The sequence below is a fragment of the Oreochromis niloticus genome, linkage group LG6 (genome assembly GCF_001858045.2).
Source record: "Oreochromis niloticus isolate F11D_XX linkage group LG6, O_niloticus_UMD_NMBU, whole genome shotgun sequence".
Lineage (NCBI taxonomy): Eukaryota > Metazoa > Chordata > Actinopteri > Cichliformes > Cichlidae > Oreochromis > Oreochromis niloticus.
The window spans coordinates 2,581,702-2,596,277 of NC_031971.2; the positions used below are offsets into that span (position 1 = coordinate 2,581,702).

The 14,576-nt window shown below is 40.3% G+C and overlaps 1 protein-coding gene across 11 annotated transcripts in view; it reads right to left on the reverse strand.

Annotated features, from left to right (window-relative positions):
* tenm3 (teneurin transmembrane protein 3) overlaps positions 1-14,576 on the reverse strand; it is an 869,227-nt gene that overhangs the window by 199,924 nt on the left and 654,727 nt on the right. Inside the window, exon 1 of one of the 11 annotated variants that reach the window (XM_019360461.2) lies at positions 8,206-8,721. The exons of the other annotated variants lie outside the window; for them this stretch is intronic. The gene's annotated coding sequence lies outside the window, so the exon portion shown is untranslated. Of the gene's footprint in view, positions 1-8,205; positions 8,722-14,576 lie in introns of those variants that run through there. 11 annotated transcript variants of the gene reach the window in all.

The following is a 14,576-nucleotide window of genomic DNA, read 5'->3' on the forward strand; positions in this document are numbered from 1 at the left end:
GTTCTGTTGCCATTATAGTTCATGTGTGAGTTATCAGTCTTTTAAGCTGATCAGCTTACTGCGTGAATCCACTGGTTCTCATACTTCTATGTGTTCATCTGATCAGTAATATATCTTACAGTAAAGGGTCAGAGTTTGGACTTCCCACGAGTTGGTGTTTTTAAAAGTTTTCATAAAGCTAATAAAGCTCATAGACAGGTGGGATGGTTATTTATCAGTAATTGGTGGACTCCATTTTTAAGCTGCTTTTAGCGTGTGTTACTCCCTGACTGTGGAAAGGCAGCTGACATTTAAACTTCAGATAATCATCGTGCACATAATGAACATTTGTTATTAAAACATACGATTCACATTTCATTTCACTTTATCAGATCAAAAATGTTTTTGTATTATGTTTTTTTCATAATCCACCTTTAATAAAATTCATACATTAGACCTCCATGACCCATTTGAGAAGCTTTAAATGGTAGAAACTCAAGTTTATGTCCAAGAAAGAAGACAGACAAAATAAAACAGATGACACACCAAAGGATTTGATTAATCTACGGTTTGAAAAGAAGTGGCAGCGCAGCTTTAAATCCAGTCACACTTCACTGTTTATCAGTTTTACTAAATCTATTTCTTTTTCTGTGTATGTGCTATAATATTTCATCAGTTTATCATACATAATAGTTCGTGAGCCAACAAAAAACTAATCAGTGAACAGAAAAACAGAAACAGAGCGATGGAGGAGATGACTAACACCACATATACTCATTGCTGACAAAGCAACACTGATAAAAGGTAAAGACACACACTCTCTCTCTCACACACACACACACACACACACACACACACACACACACAGTAGCCTTCTGTCTCAAACCAGCATGCAGTGGTTGCTGTGTGTGTGTGTGTGTGTGTGCGCACCCGTGTTTTACAAGCGACATGAGACCACCACAACACTGCATTAATAAAACAAGCACTTATGTCAACAAAGGTCAAGGCCACACCGACACACACACACACTTCCTGTAAACTGACCCCATGGTGTGTTGGGGTAGCGACCTCGCCTTGCCCCTGACACCTCCCAACAAAGGAGCAGACTGAGGGAGGCAAAGGTTTGAAGGAGCATGAGGGAGTGGCAGGAGGGGGAGGCAGATCAGCCTACAAAGAGGATACGGGTTAAGCAAGCAAGTGTGTGTGTGTGTGTGTGTGTGTGTGTGTGTACTTTCTTTTCTTCACTAAATGAATCTCTGAGGTTTTCCAGTTGTTTAACCCCTTCTCACTCAGTGTGGAGTTCACTTTTTTTATCCCCAGGAGGGGATTTACTGACAATGAATAAAGAAAGAACACACAGAACTTTTGGCGGTTTAACAAATATTGGTGCTTACTGCACAGTGAAACAAATAAATATAACAGTCATGGAAAATTAAGTTTCTATTAATTACTGAGATCATTGTTCACCCATCACCTCTGTAATGTTCTTAATATTTGAGCGATTTGCATACATATCTGCTATTTCTTAAATGTGTAAACTCTGTAACATATTGTATTATTTAAATAGTTCAGTCTGTTACTGCTGCTGTCTTGGAGCAATGGATAAATAAAGTATTCTGGTTCTGATCCTTTCACTCACTTCCATAAACCATCCTGACTACGTTATCTGCAAAACTTGAATCCCTGTGAAACTTTTCTGTTCACAAAAAATATCTATATATCCAAGCAAAGACAGACCCTAGACTGCACCACTTTTGAATTTAAAGTCACATTAGATATAAAACAGACATGGTTCTTGCAAAATGGTATAAATAAGACATGCTGTAATTTTCACAATTTTGTTAACGCCTTCACAGTATTTTAGCAAAGATTGACTGAGAATCGGCTGTGTGTGTGTGTGTGTGTGTGTGTGTGCGTGTGTGCGTGCGCAAGTTGCGGGGGGTGGGGGGCTCAAGAGAAAAGAAACTGGCGAGTTAACAAAGTGAGCAAAAGCCTCAAGGCACACGAGCCTGTAAGGATTGAAGAGTGTTACTGAGCTTTTGAGTCCACCTATCTGTCCATCTGACAAATGACACCACGAGCCGTCCAAATCGCCCTCCCGTACTGAGCTAACACTGCAATTTACACATACACAAAAAACACAACTGCTTTTGAATTTACCCATAATCATTATCACAGTAGTAATTTTCACAGTCAAATGGCTGAGAAAAAACAAACATGGTACATTGTTACTGATTGTAGCTGAAGCAATGAAATGCTTTACATGAACAATAACATCAGCAGATTACCTGTCACAGTTTTTTCATCTATTTGGTTTCAGCATAAACAAAAGAGGAGAAACGGCTCCCTGCAGGATGCTTATGACACAGTGCAGCAGTGCAACAACAGAAATGAATTGCCTCCCTCTCACTTACTCACTCACTCACACACACACACACACACACACACACACACACACACACACACACACACACCAGGTTCTCATGGTTCATATTACCATCACATCGTCTGTCTTCATTTCATTCAGTCTTCATTTCCCAGAGAAGCAAGATAAGACCTGAAAGGAATGATGGAGGGCTCCTGTGCGTCGCCTCTAAGTGTGTGTGTGAATCCACGCGTTCACATGAGACTGTTTTTGTTTTATAAAAGTTACTGAGAAGGGCTGAGAGTTTCATCCTGCACACTAAAACACCAGGTCCCCCTTACAATGCTAGTTTTTAATTAAAGACATGTTCCTTATCAGTTTCTTGTCCGTTGTTCTGGGATCTTCTGCTGCCCTGACACTTGTTACTGCTCCGGCAATGACTTGAATTCATATATGTGCTGCATATAAGATGTGGCATCTTATATGCATATATGCTGTTCATGCTGGTTTCTGTTGCTTAAAGGTGACAAAAGTATTAAAGGAGGGAAAAATGTTATTACATATGCAGGCTGAGGTCTGAACTGAGTATTTGTCTGTGTCTCTGTGTTAGCCCTGTGATAGGCTGGTGACCTGTTCACAGTGTACTCTGCCCCCCCACCACCACCACCACTAATATTTCCTGTTGTCATTATGACAGGGGCTTGACCCTAATGCAACTTACTATTTCTAACATCCATCTGTATCACTTGTTCCTCTACAGCAGTGTGGTGTGTGATGGTTAGCAGTGGCACCGTGATATAAGGTAAAGCTTCCACCTGACAGTGATGCAGTGAGTGCTGCACTTTGGATAAAGGTTTTATCACTGTCACAGGCAGCTTTTCTATCAAAGCCGGTACAGTTTATATTGTAGAGTTCAGGTCACGTCTTCCTGCATACTGTGGAGGGGTGGGGGGTGGGGTGAGGATGAAGTAAAGAGGTGCTGTTTGCACACCATCTGGACTGGGTCTCTGATAAGGAACAGTCAGTATACACCTCATCACTCAGCCTTGTTTTTCTCTTAACCTTGTGTAAACTACTCTGAATCTTCTTCTCTTCTCTGATGTGATTCTACATCTCGCTTTTTCATCTTCACTCATTCACCTATTAGATAAGAACAACAATATCATCCATTTGTGGCATGTATACTGCCCAAGCCATTTACCTGTGACAAACTAAGTGACATATTCTTTTTACTATTATATATAAAAACAGCTTGAGTAGCTGTGACATCCTTTGTTGGCCCATTCTGTTACAGAAAGCCTAATTACCAGCGCCACGTCACTTTCTTTATTATGAATTAGTGTTTCATTGTTTCATGTTGCAGCTGAGACTGAATATTTCTCCCAACTTCCAGACTGCTGTTATTGCTGTGGCCCTTGGCCCTGTAGGCCCACATCTTTGCATGTAATGAAAAATAATAAAACAAGGAAAAATATGGTCAAAATAATATGAATGAGCCAGACCATTATGTGTCCCCTAGTGAGTGTTATATGAGAACTATTGTAAATCCTAGTGTCTGCTCGTGTGCGCATAACAAACGAATAATGTTATACAATACATCACTGTGCATGTGCAGGTGTGGCAGTCTGAGGCACTTTAGCAGTAATTGAAACTTTTATTTTCTGAGTAGTAGCCCCATCTAGAGTAATGCAGTCCATCAGGAAAATTACTACTGTCACACACACACACACACACACACACACACACACACACACACACACACATACTTGGAAGTGCAGGCTACTATCTCACCTTCATTCCTTAACTTGGATTTCATAGTATGTGCCCTTCTTCTGATGACTTTCATTATTTTTTCGAGCTTTGCACACACACACACACACACACACACACACACACACACACACGCACGCGCACAAACCCCTATATCATAGACAATCTATCTCACATATCTCTCTAAAAGGCCTTGTTGCTAGGAGATAGTGCTCTATTTATGGAGAGAGTGATAGAGAGACAATAGAATGAGTGCACATTGTGTGTGTATACACACAACTTCAGGAACTTAACTCTCCTGAACTTCTCATTCCTACTCGTCTCCTTCATTTATCCCTATCACTCTCTCATCCCGTGGCTCACACACACGCACACACTCACAGCCTTTTTTGTCCTGGACTAGAGACACAGTACGGGTGAGGACAATGTATGTGTTCATGAAGTGCATGCAAGAGTGCACATCTGAATGTGTACGTATCTGCAGGAAGCTGAATTCCTCTGTGTGCATGCATGTGTGTGCGCCCCAGCAGGTCATATAATGCTTGGCTGGTTGCATTGTCTGCCCCAGCGGTCAGTCCGTCACACACTCTGTCCCCTTAATCTGCAAATACATCTATTATAATCTGATAAAGCCTGCAGAGAAAAAAGCCCTCTTCACTGGAAACACTGAAACAAAGACACAGCTCTGCAGGGTGAAACACGAACGTACCTACAGAACCATCAATTTGCCCTTAGAAGAGCACCACCTATGAAACCTCGTATTTTCTTGATGATGAAAAATAAGAAGGCTCTCAACATGAGATAAGAGATAATGACAGATCAAAAAAATTAAAATACATAATTTACTACTTTGTTACAAAACACTTCAAAAGAAGTTGTTCATTTCATTCAATTGTTAGAAAAAAAACCTGTTAAAAAAGACTAAAAAAGAAGAAATTCAAGGATTCACATCTATTCAAATACGCCTCCTTTGTTTTTGCAGTACAGTTGTCATAACACAAAGTAATTCAGCCTTTGTGACAGCAATAATTATCAACTTGTGTTTTATATGTGCAAACAAGTACTTTGTATAAGCATCTCAACAAGTGAGATAACACAATGAAAAACTTGCAAAATAAATGAAAAGACCTTTTAGGCGCTTTTCCTATTAATGTAACCACCAGTGGAATGCTGCAGCTGTCTGTGCTGCTTGACTGAGTGCATTGTCTCTCCCAGTGGTTGGTCTCAAACCCGTAGTCCTCCTAATTCACTCAAACATTCCAGAGAATAAGGAAAAAGAAAACCTAAGCCGTAACCTTACCTTGATACGCATGTCAAATATATGCAGTAAACTCTTATTAGTCCAACACACAAGAAGTCTTGATGAAATGATTTACCAAAGCTCTTTTTTAGTTTTTTGCCATTATTCATGACATCATCAAAATCTTTTCAAATCCTCACCCACTCACAAAACACACAACTGCATGTAGCGCAGCACAAACACGGAAGATGTAAAATTAGAAGGTGATTTAAATTGCTATTTCAGCTCGAGCATCTTCGGATAAAGGAATGCACTGCTACAATCAGCCTTAGATGCAAAATGATTTGATTAAGATATGATACAGTTGTATATTTCTTTTATTTATTTATTTTTTTCTCTGGCGCGTTATCATTCCCAATAGGCCCACTCCACTCTTAATCAGTTGCATGTGTTCTTCTCTCTACTACAGCCTGTGCCCGCCTTTATCATTCGTCCATCCACAGTCATTTTTAAGCATATTTAATTTCACAGTGACATGTTAATTCCTTTAATCCATCACCCACTTCCTTTTTTGCTTCACATGCATGTTTCAGGAATGTCTCCAAACTTATGTTTCCAATTGAAAAGGTAAAGGGAAGAGGGGGAGGGAGGCAGCGAGACACTGCCAGAGTGAGAGAAAGAGAGACAGGAATGCAAATCTTGTCTCTGGAAGCAATTAGACAGAAAGCAAGAGCCCTCCTCTTTTTGTGTCTGAGCAGCAGCCAGTCCAGCCACCATAACCTCACCTCAACCCAGTGGATGCACACACACACACACACACACACACCTTTGCCAACACTGTTATAAAGCCAAGTCAGATCGGGTGATACTTCCCAGAGTTGAGTCCACTTTCACTGAATTGTGTGTAGTTTAAATGTTATTGTCAAGGTGACAAAACAGCGTGTATAAACAAGTGTAAACCAGATTTTTCAATGTAAGTTAATTGTTCTGTCATTTACTCACAAAATAAAAATGTAAGCATCATTAAGCCTGATAAAGTATCCTTAATGCATTGTCCATACGTATAAAGTTAGCAGAAAATATTAGCACTTCTGGATGGATGCAAACTGCATTTCGTTGCCCTGTACCTGTGCATGTGCAATGACAATAAAGTTGAATTCTATTCTATTCTAGTAGAACTTATGAAGATAATACAGCACACATACACACATAATGTTTAAAATGAAGCACTGCAGGTATTTCTTAATGTGTGCATATACACAGGCAGGGTTGGAATCATGCTCACAATAAAAAAAATATACATGAAACACATTTTAAAAGCTATGCAATGAACGACATTATAACCTACATTGATTTCCACTCTGTATTTTGTGCTGCAGCTTAGATCAGCTCCAAACACAAAGTCAGGACTGAAGAGGAGGAATGCTGGCAGAGTTCATGAACAAAACTCGGTGTGTGAGCGACAAAGAAGCGATGTGTTGTTGTCTTCAGTGAGCGGTGAAAGAAAAACCACTGACCTGAAGATATTAGGTTGACTTTGACTAAAGACAATTACACTCCTGCCACTGTGAGGAACACACAAAGTAACACAAGCAAAGCCTGGAAAAAAACATTTCCGCTTCACCGACACTGGCAGTGTATCATTTAGGAAGACAACAGCAGCGACGCAAGTTTTATATGAAAAGTGGCATTTTTAAAACGACCTTAAAATCACCCCGGTTTCGTAGTTCCATAGCGATGCAGAGATACACACCAGCCTGTGATTAAAATAATGACACTCAAAAGCATTAAAGAATAAATCAAATAAGAAGGAATGAACTTTTAACTATCACTGTGAGAGCTGGCAGCTTCCCATCCAAAGTCACATTCCAGTCTGGTTGCAGGATAGATTCGACCTCTGAAGACTAAAATAAAACTTGTGGCTGTAAATTCATTCAAGCTGTCCATACATTAAGGACGAATCCAGAAGAACCTGTTAGATCAATTCGTAATTAATCAATTTACACCAAGATCAGACAACCTCACGTTGCCCTCTACTGTAACGGGAACTTTCCCATCACATACAGGCAACTTTTATTTTCTTTATGAAAATGAACAAGAAAATTAGTCAGCACAAAGAAACATCAGTTTGTCCTCCACCACACGGATTGGGTTAACCCATCTATATTTCCTGAAATATGTAACGGCCACAAAATCAAAAACAGACCTTGAAGCAAATATTTACGATACGATTAAGTCATGACATGTTTATAAAAGTCTGTGATTGTGTGTGTGTGTGTGTGTGTGTGTGTGTGACGAGGATAAAATAACAGTAAATGACTTTGGTGCCTATTAACAAGTCGTACGTCCTATTACCTGAAAACGCTTGCCTGATTGGTTAGCTTCCTAAGTGCCTAAAAAAGTATGGCACACAATTTAAAAAAAACCGAGAAGCACAAACAGAAAGGCCGGCAAATAAAATATCATCAAACACAAGAAAGACAGCAGCCAGGAGGGGAAAAGGCAAAGGCAGCTCGAACACACGAATTACACCGTGTTCATGTGTTTTGTCACCTCCTCACGAAATCAAACTATCAGGCCTCATTCTGGCGATATGTGAACACGCTCAAACACACAAAGAGTAGCACGCACGCGTGCGCGCGCGCAAACACTGGCTGCTTTGTGTTGCCGATGACTTTACATTCAGTCAGTGAATTTACAGAATGGCAAGCGACTGACTGGAGACCAGGCAACTGCAAAAGACGAGCACACACAGTTATACACAGCAAACGCTGTGACAGGCACGCGCGCGCACACACACGCGCAAACCGTGCAAAAGAAAACAAATAAATAAATAAATTCGGTCGCATACCTTGTCTGTGGGAGTACTCCAGTTTCGCCTTGCTTAAAGGGTTAACGCTTCCACAAAAACCATAAATCCTTTCAGGTTCGCATGAGAGACGCCCTGCTGCCAGGGGAAATTTCAGGGTACCTCCGACTGTCTTCTCTCGCTTTTTTCTCTGTTTCTGGAGACACCAAAAGCTCGAGCCCGGTTTTCTCGGGTTTGCTCTTGCTTGTCTCTTTCCCCGTCGGTGGGACTGCCTCAGTCTTCTCTCTGACTTCTTGTTCTATACAACCTCTGGAAGGGATGGAGACTGAAGAACACCCAGCACCCCCGTTTCCCTCTACCTTTTTTCCTCTTCTCTCTCTCCCAGATAAAGAAATCGTAAAATTCTGCTCCTTTAGTCTTTCCTCGTATCACTCTGCGTGTCTCGGTACCGTGTATAACCGCCGACCCTCGCCTGCTCCCGATACTTCTGTTACGTGTGTGCCGACGTGCCTAACTCGCTCTCTGCTCTTTCTCTCTCCACCGCTTCGTTTCTGTAAGTTTCAAGCTCTCTTGCCGGGAGAGCGAGGGGGAGGCGGGGCCAAGAGGACGAGAGGGAGCAGAGAGAAGAATGGGATTGGCTGAAAAGGAGAATGAAGAAAACAGAGTGTGTGTTGGGTCGAGCGGTAGGAGGGGCGGGACTGCAGAGCTCGGCATTTGGAAGGCTGGTGGAGTAGATTTGCAGAGGAGGAGGCGGGCCCAAGAAGGGACACTCCCACTGCCACCAACACACACACACACACACACACACACACACGCCTTTCCCTCCCTGTTTCTCTGCATTCTTTTCCACTGATAAAAGACTCCCCGCTTTCATGACCACGGATGTATTCGGAGCTAAACTACTACACCACTCATCACACATGACCCCTCTATGTTTTTTCGGGCGCGACTTATGACAAAAGAATAATTCATTATTTTCTCATACACCGCATCTGTGTGTGCGTGGATGCAGCAAGGCAGCTGTATAAACCAAAGGTACTAAGGCGTGAGGTGCTAGGCAGACACACAGGTAGAGAATGTGGGATTAAACATATTATACAGGGTGTCGCATGCACACACGTCCACCTCAACAATTCAAAGCTCAACAACTTCGTTATTATAGAGTGTATATATGTATGGAGATTGGGTAAATAAATGTATCCAAATAATATAATAAAAATGTGAGTGATATTTTCAGTTTTTCACTTCAGAAGATTTTAATGCAACATTTTGCTTTCTTATTCTTTGTTAAAATTCCAGCCATTATAAATAAATAACAAAAATTTTCTTTGGAATTTAGTGTAATTTATTTTGTTGAGAATGTTCAACTGAGAAATTAACATGCCTATCTCATACCTCTTAAGTGTTATTTTTAAGAAGTTATTATTAAAAATATATACATAATTTTATTCTATAGTAAAAAACATTTTTAACAGAATGCTTAAATTACATCTACAAAGAAAGCATGCTGTTTTCCTGCAATAAACAAAATAAATAAATGAATAAATTGAAATTAAACTGCACAAGACAAAGACAGTATCTGATGATTTTTAAAAGATGCTGGGTATAAGGAAAAGACTTATATGAACCATAGAAAAGTACAAAAGAAATTAGATGCAGCAAAACTGCAAAATTATGCTTTATTTCTTGTCATGCAATTAAACCAGCCTTTGTTATGAGCTCATTTGACACTGTAATATAAAGATAAGTGGTCATCTGCCCAAAGAACTAATTTAGTGTTAACACACACAAGTATATACACAGCTTAAATATTTTATTAATCTATACATCAACATCATCATTAAACATACATAGAAGCTAATGATATAAGCATCATGTTCCATAGAGGTTAATGGAGTATTGATTTTGGCACAGAGGCCACTAGCTAGGAGATGAGGATATAAAATGTGGTGTTATCTTTAATCTTTAATACTGCAGCGTTTATCACATATTTCACTACTGGACGTATGTGTATCTGCTACATTCTAAATACTTCACTTCATTCAGAGGTCCACAACAACCACCACCACCACCACCACCACAACAACAACAACAACAACAACAAAAGGATGGGGAAACTGTTCATTCTAAGAAATTCTTCTTCCTTCAGCTGCTCCCTTTAGCCTTACCCTTTCAGGGGTTGCCACAGCACTCCATCTCTCCTCCATGCAAGATCTCGCCTCATGGAGTGAGGATGATGATGAGAAAGGACATAGATTAAATTGCACTATTTGTGATACTTACTAGCAAAAATCATTTTTGACAGGTCTGGGGTACTTTTTAAAAAATTCTTTATTCCATATTTAGTGGTTACTGGACCAAAATTCCACTGTGGATACAAATTTTGGAGAAATTTTTATAGGCCATCAGAGGGCATGAGTTATGTGTTGAAAACCAATACAAATTGGAGAACATAATATCAAATGTGTATGGGGATGATAAAATGAACATAATATGTAGAAAAATCAAAAGAATGGGGATTTATATTGCATATTTTATTTAAAAATATAAATGTTAATAATGGCTGTATGATGATGTTTGTGCAAAGTTTTGCTTAGATTAGTCCACTTGTTAAGGCGCAGATAGGGCACATATGCTACAATCATAGTGAGAACTTGTCATTTGATCTCCTGCTGAATTTTTTAAGTTTTCTCAGTTATAAAGAAATTAGGTGTTTAATATTTATGGTAGTTTTATGTTCATGAGAAAGAGAAAATAATTTAAAGAAATTCCAGAAAAAACACATTGCATTAAAGTTAGAAACTGATTTGTGTTTCATTGAGCAAAATATGTTTTTAATTCCCAAAGCAGACTGGATTAAAATCAATCAACCAACCAACCAGTCAAGCAATCAGTCAATCACAGATTCTCCTGATCTCAACTTGTTAAATGTACAAATCACATCTGTCCAGAAAGTCTCTTTCTTCCAGTCCAACCTCTCCACCACCAAGACCACAGAGCTGTCAAAGGATATCAAGGACAATAATGTAGACCTGCACGAGGCTGGAATGATCGCAAGAAAGGTGGTGGATCAGCCCAAAACAGGCCAGTTTATTAATGATCTAAAGGCAAAATCCAGCTCTTTGGCATCAATTCAATCTACTGGGCTCAGAGGAAGAGAAATACAATGCACTGTCTGTTGCTTTCTATCATTACTATGTCCTGTTTGTTATCCACTTGTCTGTCTGTATTTGGATGTTTAACACCCTATGAGTTACATTTTGAGCTCAGGACTTCCAGGCAATACTCTGTACCGATGCTATTATACTAACCACTTGATTACAGCTGTCAGGCATGTATGCCCTGCCTGACAGCCTTTTGCACCATGCCGTTATGTCCTGGATTGTTTTAGGGGCATCTTTGCACAGCCTGCATCTGGGACTTTCCTAGTGTGGAAGACCAGACTTCTATTGATTTTGTGCTTAGAGTTTATTCCTGTGGTGTCATTATTAGTGCTTCTGTGTTGTCTTTCAGTCCAGCTTTGTCAAGCCACTGGTAGAATTTTTTGATATCAGTCATGGCATGGCACTGACCTGTCCTTGCTCGTCTTCTTTCTCTTCTTTCTGTTGCCTGGAGTATTCACTAAGCCCATGATCAGTTGTGGCCATCTTTTTTTTTGCTTTTTGTTGTTTCATTCTGGATAGCGGTTCTGACACTCACTAGTTCTTGGCCTCCTTCTTTCTATTTCGTGTACAGTATCAGGGTGCTGAACTTGGGGTGAAACCCTGCATGAATCGTAAGGAGCTGTCTTGTCTTGAAGTTGGTGTTGGGGTGGCTGTAGGTCAGGAGGTAGAGCAGGTCATCTACAGATCGGAAGGTTAGTGGTTTGATCCCTGGCTCCTCCAGTTTGCATGCCAAGTATCCTTGGGCAAGATATTAACCCCAAGCTGCTCTCCAATGTATGAATGTTTGTTAGGATGCACTAAAAGTTTTGAAAAAAAAGTGCTTGGGTGAATGTGGCATGTTGTATAGATCGCTTTGAGTAGAAAAGCCCTATATAAGAATCAGCCCATTTACATTTACCATGCCAGTGACTTCTATCTCCTTTGGCCAGGTTATTATCCCAGTAGGGTGTCTAATAACTGCCAGGGCATCGGTCTTGATCTTGTTCTTCCCATTCAGCTGACTCCTTAGCACTAACCTTACTCTCTCCAGGTGTTTGGCAGTTGCGTCTCTCCTAATGCCCTCCCCAGGGTACTTATAGCTATCCATAGCCAATCTTGTTAATTTGGGGGGTGAGGGGGTTCAGGCCTATGCAGAACAGCAGTGCGGACAGAACATCTCCTGGGGAAATCCCACTCTTGATGGTGACCTGTGCAGTTGACTTAAAGTTGGCCTGGCGTGTCATTTGCCAGATCGACATCACATTCCTCATGATGGATCTTATGGTCCTGTTGATTATTTCTAAGAATTCCAGAATCCATGTTTAAGGCACTGAGCCATACGCTTTCTTGTAGTGAATCCTAGCGGTGAACAGGTTGGTCAGTCTGGTCTTACAGTCTGGAGTGATTGCTCTATCTAGCAGTAGCTGGTGTTTTGTCCCTTCCATGTTGTGCTGAGGCAAGTTATTGGTTGGACTTTGGATGGTATCGGATGGTCCGGCCTTCAGTTAGCCTTTCCAGGTGCATATTATCGATTAGCTGCTGGTTCATTTGTGTTGCCAGACTGTGATGGTTACTGGTCGCTATTCAGGAAGGTTGGTTTGGTCTGCTCTTAGATCTGCTAGCCACTGAGCATTGTTGTTATGTGTTGCATTCTTCTCTCATATGCTCTTCCAGTAATCTCCAGTCTTGGTGGGGCTTTTCTCATATTTTTCATGTGCCTCTGAGAGTATAATAATTCAGTGAAGAACATTTGAGTTCTATTGCTCTGGTATACCTCTTCAAGTGGTTAACCAACACTGAGTCTTTGCTTGGCAGTTTCTAAGGCTTTGGGTATGCATAGCTTGTTGTACTTCTTTCTTCAACTTAGCCTCTAGTCTCCTTCTCCATGGAGGGTACTGCTTCTTGCGGCCTTGTTCATCTTATAGCCAATCATCTCAAGTATCCCCGTAGCTGTGATTTAGATCAGCTGGTTGGTTTCAGTCTTTGAATGGAGGCATTTCCTTTGAGTCAAAGGAGATCTTTATTTTCCTGACTTAGTCACGTTTTACCTTCAAAAGAACTCCAAAGAAAAAATGGTATATAAGCCTTCATCAGGGAGTTAAACCATCAATCATGTCAAGGATTCTATCTCTATCAAACTTCCATTTGGTGCGAGAATGAAACTTTTAACCGCTAGGAATCTTAAAAACGAAGACAAAGGAGGTATGGAATGGACTTTAATTGTGACTGATTGCCTCTAAACTTCATTAGTGTGCTCTTGACTTTACCCTTCCGTAAGCTATGTTGGACTTTCAGGCATTTCAGGCTAAATTCCTGCATTATATTTGAATCTTGCAGTGTAAAACACAGCCTTTACTTTATCTATTCTAGATCCCAATTTCCTGTGGATGAAGAATACTAAAAAAGAGATTTTGACTCTTAGGACAGTTAGCTTTTTCCTTTTCTTTATCTCTATCGACTCTGCAGCAGTAAGGCTTTTCTAACACTAGAGTATTTGCTGGTGCCACCCAATGCCACACAAAGTACAGCCTTTATAGGCCATCAGAGTGCATGAGTGTGAGCAGCTGTTCCCGCCATTTAAACACACTATGTATTTTTATATGAGTGAGGGTGATATGGGTTCTTTCATTTCATTCTACAGGTCCCCTACTGGGCAAATTCACAACCTTAGATAGACAGAAAGCAAGAGAGACATAGAGAAGAAAAAGAAGTGTGGGGAAAACGTGGGAGTGGGACACTGAGAGAAAGATAAAACAACTGAAGAAAAACTGTGAGTGTGTCTTAAATAAGTCAATTATTACGAAAAAACAGCAATGAGGCAAGAATTCTAAAGCAGAAGAAAGAAAACGTTAACTTTTTAAAAAATCCTTCATTCAGTGTGTTGGCATTAGAGTCAAGGGTGAGATAACATTGTGTAACCCCCTCTCATGGTGGGGTGTTTGAGTATGTGTGTAAGTCACTGTGAGTTCAGACATTTCAGCTTCCTGCCCAGACAGTAAAATAACAATAATCATCTTGACCACTGCATCCCAGTGCTGCGCAGCAACAGAGAGTAGCCTAAATGTGTTTATTTCTGCACTTTATCTTGACAACTTTTCTTTTGCCTATTCAAAATAACTGATTACTAAGCTCATGTGGGGCTGGAATAAACCATTTGGGATAGGTAAAGCTGCTGTTTTATCCACCTGTGGTTTAAGTGCAACACATATTATAATAAACAAATGAATGCAACCAAAGAAATGAAAGTTACAACAGCAAAAACAATTATAA